The 6000-nt window shown below is 48.7% G+C and overlaps 1 protein-coding gene across 2 annotated transcripts in view; it reads left to right on the top strand.

Annotated features, from left to right (window-relative positions):
* Positions 1–1550: 1550 nt before the first annotated feature.
* LOC105475807 (nucleotide binding oligomerization domain containing 1) overlaps positions 1551–6000 on the top strand; it is a 49495-nt gene continuing 45045 nt past the window's right edge. For both annotated transcript variants that reach the window (XM_011731323.3, XM_011731325.3), the window contains exon 1: positions 1551–1651. The gene's annotated coding sequence lies outside the window, so the exon portion shown is untranslated. The remainder of the gene's footprint in view (positions 1652–6000) is intronic.

Genomic DNA, 6000 nt, shown 5'->3' with positions numbered 1-6000 from the left:
GCCATCATTCCAGTTCTTACTGTCACACACGTCCATGTGAAGAGATCACCAAACATGCTTTGTGTAAGCAATAAAGTTTTTTAAGTAAAGGGAGTTAGGGGTGAGGCATTTTTTTTTTTTTTTTTTTTTTTTTTTTTTTTTTTTTTTGAGATGAGTCTTGCTCTGTCGCCCAGGCTGGAGTGCAGTGGCGCGATCTTGGTTCACTGCAAGCTCCGCCTCCCGGGTGCCTGCCATTCTCCTGCCTCAGCCTCCAGAGCAGCTGGGACTACGGGTGCCCGCCACCTCACTGGGCTAATTTTTTGTATTTTTTAGTAGAGATGGGGTTTCACAGTGTTAGCCAGGATGGTCTCCATCTCCTGACCTCGTGATCTGCCAGCCTTGGCCTCCAAAAGTGCTGGGATCACAGGCGTGAGCCACCATGCCCTGCCAGGGTGGGGCAGTTTTATAGGATTTGGGTGGGTAGTGGAAAATTACTGTCAAACGGGGTTGTTCTCTGGCAGGCAAGGGCGGGGGTCACAGGGTGCCCAGTGGGGGAGCTTCTGAGCCAGGAGAAGTAATTTCACAAGGTAATGTCATCAGTTAAGGCAGGAACCAGCCATTTTCACTTCCTTTGTGATTCTTCAGTTGCTTCAGGCCATCTGGATGTATAAGTGCAGGCTTGGACTCAGAGGCCTGACCTTACAAGTTGGCACATTTGATCCTATCAACTTTACGTTTGCAGTTTCACATTTGATTTAAGAACATACTTTCTCTTTCTCAGAAAGCAGCCTCTGATGGGAATTGTAATACTCACAAGCATTAGTGACTATATGATTGAACGTACTTCTTCAGTGTGAATAAGTGACAACTTACTGTAGCATTGATATCCTTTATGGACACGTTCCCCGTTCAAAACGTTTTAAACTATTTTATTGGGGACATTTACCAGCACGTTAAAAACTCCTTTACAGCTTATTACAGCATATGCATAGAACATAAAATGTGCACTGCCAAGAACAAATTTAAGGATAGGAAGAAAAGCTTAGATTTTTAAAAAAGTATAAATTGAAATGTATGCAGTGTTATTAAAATTTGATTACACTAAGCTCGATTTCCTCAGGACCACGTGTCGCCTATTAACAAGTTTCCCTATCATGTCCAGGCCTTGGCTCTGGTTGCAGGTGCTGGGTAGGCACTTTTAGGGGGACGGGCCTGGCACGATGACACCACGAATTCCTAAGTGTGTCACCTCTGGGCGAACTTGGGCCTGTCCGCTCGGCCTTGCGCGGTGGCATCGGCTGCTCGCCCTCTCGCACCGGGCGCCCCTCTGCGTGCAGCTTCTCTCGCCCCCCCGCGCCCGACCCGGACTAGCGGCAACAGCAACACGGTGGGACCCTGCCTTGACCGCCCCCGCCCGACCGCGGCCTCTCCCAGCAGCCGGCAGGCTCTTGGGCGCGCCGACAGAGGGGCGCGGCTGAGGCTGTTGTCGCGGCCAGTTCCCGTTCCGGGCCCGCGAGGCGGCCGCCCGGGTCCTGCCCCTCCCTCGCGCAACTGCGGCCCAGCGCCCTCCCGGGCCGCGGCGCTCCCCGGCCCCGGCGCCCCCGGACCACGGCGCTCTCTGGGCTCTTCTCTAGCTCTCAGCGGCTGCGAAGTCTGTAAACCTGGTGGCCAAGTAAGTCTCAGCGGCTGGGGATTCGCGCGGGGCAGACGCTTCTGGGATCCTGGGCGCTGCGAGCTAGGAGACGCAGGGAGGCGGGATCTGCGTGCGGGCGGAACGCAGCGCGGCTCTGGAGGAGCTCTGGGTGGAACCAACCGGAGACACCCGCGAATTTGAAGAATGTAAGGAAAGTTGAGAGGGATGAACTTCACCGTCAGCGGAATCGTTTATCCCGTTGTGGTCGAAGGCAGGGGTTCTCAATCGTGCCAGCATCTTGGAACCACCTGGGGAGCTTTTAAAATCCAGAGGTCTAGGCTGCACCCTGGATCAATTCCGTCAGCATTTCACAGAGTCAGACCCAGGACTCCGTATCTTTTAAAAGCTCCCCAAGTGATTCCAGTGCGCAGCCAGCGTTGGAGGGTTTGTGACCAAAGGCTGGAAGGGCAGACAGGGGCCTTCATGGAGTCTTCATGGAGTCCCGCCTGCAGACGGGACAGCTGCTCCCAGTGTCCTGCTTGGTCCTGGAGACAGGGTGAGAACTTCCCTTTGGTTTCAAGCTCCACAAAGTAAGGAAATGAGACAATGCTTGGCAAGGTCGCCTGAATATCACATTCAAAAAAGCCTCCAATGTGCGCAGTGGTTTTGGCACATTGTGAAAAACATAGGAAATGACAGATGATGATGTCCCATTGGCTCTGCATTCTAGGAAACGTTTCGGTTGTTGGTATTTGAAATTAAGTCTGGGGAAGCTAGTAAACCCATGGCCTTGATGACTTCTGGCCTTTCTGCTTTAAGGGTGAAGCCAGGGCTGGGCGCGGTGGCTCACGCCTGTAATCTCAGCACTTTGGGAGGCCAAGGCGGGCGGATCACTTGAGGTCGGGAGTTCAAGACCAGCCTGGCCCAACATGGTGAAACTCTGTCTCGACTTAAAAAAATAAAAATAAAAGTAATTAACTGGGCGTGGTGGCGCATGCCTGTAATCACAGCTACTCAGGAGGCTGAGGCAGGAGAATTGCTTGAACCCGGGAGGCAGAGGTTGCAGTGAGCCGAGATCGCACCATTGCACTCCAGCCTTGGCAACAAGAGCGAAACTCCGTCAAAAACAAACAAACAACAACAACAAAAAAAGTGAAACCAGAAGCCATGCTTGCCAAAGAGTCGAGTTTGTTCTCCCTCGAAGCCCCTGTTGAAGATTGAACTATCACTTTCAGGGAAGAGTAAAAGAGTAACTCCACGATGCATCTTAGAGAGGAGTGGATACCCTGTTCTCAGCCGGGCGTAGATGCCAGGGGCCAGGTAGCTGAAATCCAGGCAAGCCAGGCATTGACACAGTACAGACTTCTACCGAATATGCCAGACAGATAAGCAAGCTATGTTTAAAACAAACGGCAGAGTGGTAGAAGAGGGGTCTTTCAAAGATTGTAAGAAGAGTAGGTTTTATTTTTGTGGAGTGGAGAAATAAGTTCACACTTTGGAACCCGTCAAATCTGGGTCCAAATTCGGATTCTGTCACTTCTATGCTGTGACTTTGGGCAAGTTCCTTGACCTCTCCAAGCCCCTGTTTTCCCACCTGTAAAATGAAGAGCAACTCTCTCCTGAGGCTAGCATAGTTCGGCGAGATGATGTGCATCACACACCTGGAAGGTGGTGGCGCTGGCAGGTGCTTGGCAGGTGCTCTGGCAGGGGTAGTTATTAGACACTGGAGTGGCAGTTTGTGCCTGTCAATTGTTTACTTAGTACAGCCACTATGAGGGAGAATGTTTGTCTATAAAATGTCCCCTTCAACGCTCCATTCCTTCTCTCACCCTGCTGCCCAGCTCAGGGCCTTAGCAGGCTTTAAGTCTGGAATCTTAGGCTGCAAATCCCCTCACTCCCCCAGGGCGTATTAATGGCTCTGGAATACAGTTTTACTGCATGTGATAGAAATGAATGTTTTGACACACACACACACAAACTGTTCTTAATTTTGAGACTTCCTCCCTTCTGTTGCCACATATATATCTTTTAAATGGCTTTCCAAGAAAGTTGGGCTGTGGACAGGGTCTCAGAATTAGTGTATGTGCACATACATGCATGTTGCTCCCTGCTGGCAACATCCTCAGACCACACCCTTGATGTTCCTGTTTTGCTCCTGACTCTTGGCCTAGGGACAGTGAATCTTTCTTCAATGACCAAGGACAGTCAGGGATCTGAGGAAGGGAGAACCCAAATTCTACAATTGCTGATGCCTGCATCCCAGCTGGAACTTTACCCTGGTACATGCTCTGTGCATCATGGACGGTCACTTTGATCCTAACAGCAGCAATTTTTTTTTTCTAGTGTATGTGTGATCACTGATGTTTGCTTACACAAGACTATCAAAGTCTTATCTCTCATTCAAAGAAAAGGATTCAATATTTGCTCAAAATCTAAGATATGAACGTAGGATTTAAGGTTTAAGTTACTAGTTTCTTCTATCATTCTTATTATTGGGGGGATTTGTTTTAGGCGAGAAGAAATTAGAAAAGGTAAAATGTGTACTGATGCTGAATTTTTGTCATGCAGAGGCTCTAGGTATTTTGCAAGTTTTCAAAAGTCCTGTTTTCTTTTATCTTCTGGGGACACTCAGTTGCATGTCACACAAAGGGCCTTCTTTGATTTACCCAAAAGGTCTGAACTGGTTTCTAGAAAAACTCTTTAGTGCATCAAATACTCGTTGAGGGCAAGTGTTGTTTCTAAACTTGACTCTTGTGGTGAGAGGTGAGTAGTCACTGGCATGTCAGTTAGTTGACGTTTTTTACCCACACTAGAAAGTTCATCCAAGCAAGACTTCCTGGCTTGAACTCTTATTTAAACATGTGTTTTATCTGGAAGTGGCACAGACCAAACTGTGGGCAAAGATTCCTGTGCAGAGTTGGCCAAGGCAAGCATGCCACCACCTCTTCCCTTTGCCATCCTCCCTGTCTCTGGAGTCATTGAGCCAACTGGGGATGATGCCACTCTGAAGGGATCTTACCTTGGTCCTCTAATGCGGCAGAGTTCCCTGATGAGGCATGTCCTTAGAACCAACAAGGCAATTTTGCATTATACTGTATGGAAATTAAAAGTTACTCTCTAGTAAACTGCCACTTTAGAATTTGTTTTACTGAAGTGTCCTTTTCCTCCAAATTATAGAGCACTGTAGTAAGGGCCCAGATAATTGCAAAGTGAATACCAGATTAGTGCCAGGTTTTGGCAGATTAAGATTTTAATAAAGCATGAACATCTACCATGATTATGTTTGTTTCAGAAAGTTGATGTCCCTTGACCTTCTGTTCTGTCGTTGCCGCCATACAGGTTAAGGTCAGAATTGGGAGAATGTAGTCACTTGGTAGATATTTTCAGAGCCACCTGCAACTGGGCCTGGCAGTCACATATTGCTAAGTAAACTCCTTACATGGTAGCAGAGCCGAGAGCAGATGATGATTTACTTCGGAGAGTATTCTTGTTCTAATTCCCAAAAGATTAAAGGTCTAATGAGTAAGAACTTCCCCTGCTTCTTGTAACACATGCCCAGATTGCTGCCTATGACCTCAAAACCAAACCTTCTTGGAAGGAATTGGGGGAAAACTAGGCTTTTTTGGCAGGGGATATCCTAACTCCTTACAAGACAGGCCCCTTCAGTGAGTGGGTCATTCCTGGACTCCATTTAACAAAGCTGGTGTTTATTCTTTTTTTTTTTTTTGAGACAGAGTCTCACTCTGTCATCCAGGCTGGAGTGCAGTGGCGCCATCTTGGCTCACTGCAAGCTTTGCCTCCCGCATTCACGCCATTCTCCTGCATCAGCCTCCGGAGTAGCTGGGACTACAGGCGCCCGCCACCACGCCAGGCTAATTTTTTTTGTATTTTTAGTAGAGACGGGGTTTCACCATGTTAGCCAGGATGGTCTCGATCTCCTGACCTCGTGATCCACCCGCCTCAGCCTCCCAAAGTGCTGGGATTACAGGCGTGAGCCACCGTGCCCGGCCTAGTGTTTCATACTTAATATGAAAACAGGCATGTTGATGATTTCAAATAGAGATGTTGGATCTATAACGTATACCAGACATGTGGGGCTGAAATGGAAGAAGCAATGGGTTTTGGAGTCAGAACCAGGATCAAGTTCCTATTTTATTCCTTAATTCAGGGGTCCCCAATCCCTAGGCCATGGACCAGTACCAGTCGGTGGCCTGTTAGGAACTGGGCCACACAGCAGGAGGTGAGCAGCAGTGAGCTAGCATTACCCTCTGAGCTCTGCCTCCTGTCAGATCAGCGGCGGCATCAGATTCTCATACGAGGGGAACCGTACTGTGAACTGCACGTGGGAGGGGTCTAGGCTGCGCATTCCTTATCAGAATCTAATGCCT

The sequence above is a fragment of the Macaca nemestrina genome, chromosome 4 (genome assembly GCF_043159975.1).
Source record: "Macaca nemestrina isolate mMacNem1 chromosome 4, mMacNem.hap1, whole genome shotgun sequence".
NCBI lineage: Eukaryota > Metazoa > Chordata > Mammalia > Primates > Cercopithecidae > Macaca > Macaca nemestrina.
The sequence above is the reverse complement of the archived record's forward strand: the minus strand, read 5'-3'. Positions and strand labels throughout refer to the sequence as shown.